The sequence below is a fragment of the Orycteropus afer genome, unplaced genomic scaffold (genome assembly GCF_000298275.1).
Source record: "Orycteropus afer afer isolate SDZICR_OR568_19922 unplaced genomic scaffold, OryAfe1.0 scaffold00617, whole genome shotgun sequence".
In the NCBI taxonomy this organism is placed as follows: Eukaryota; Metazoa; Chordata; class Mammalia; order Tubulidentata; family Orycteropodidae; genus Orycteropus; species Orycteropus afer.
The window spans coordinates 1,032,313-1,033,040 of NW_006922204.1; positions in this window are offsets into that span (position 1 = coordinate 1,032,313).

The window sequence follows — 728 nt, forward strand, 5'->3', positions numbered from 1 at the left end:
TATACAAATATATAGCCCAGTCAAGTTATATATATATGTGTGTGTGTGTGTGTGTGTGTGTGTAAAACATGAGAAAAAGTATACATTTAGATTAACAATATTAATTTATAGTAAATGATGATATCATTTTTCTAAAATTTCTTTTAAAGCCTACCTCACCTGCTCACCAGAAGGTCAGCAGTTTGAGCCCACCAACTAGCTGCTCCACAGGAGAAAGATGTGGCAGTGGGCTTCCATAAAGAATATTACAGCCTTGGAAACCCTCTGAGGCAGTTCTACTTTGTCTTACAGGGTCCATGAGTTGGAATCGACTCAGTGCCAATAGGTTTTGGGTTTTGTATAGTCTTTTTTTCACTTGTTGTTGTTAAAACAAATCCACAAGAGCCAATATATGACCTTGAGTATATCCATCCTGAATTTAGAGACTATCTAAAGAATAGATTTCATGCATTGAACACCAATGACCGAAAACCAGAAGAATTGTAGGATGACCTCAAGAACATCATCCATGAAGAAAGGAAGAGGTCATTAAAAAGAGATGAGAAAGGAAGAAGAGACCAAAATGGATGTCAGAAGAGACTCGAGTGAAGACTAGCTAAGGCAAATGGAAGAAATGACAAGATAAAAGAGCTCAATAGAAGATTTCAAAGAGCAGCTCGAGCAGACAAAGCCAATTACTATAATGAAATGTGCAAAGACCTGGAGTTAGAAAACCAAAAGGGAAGAAC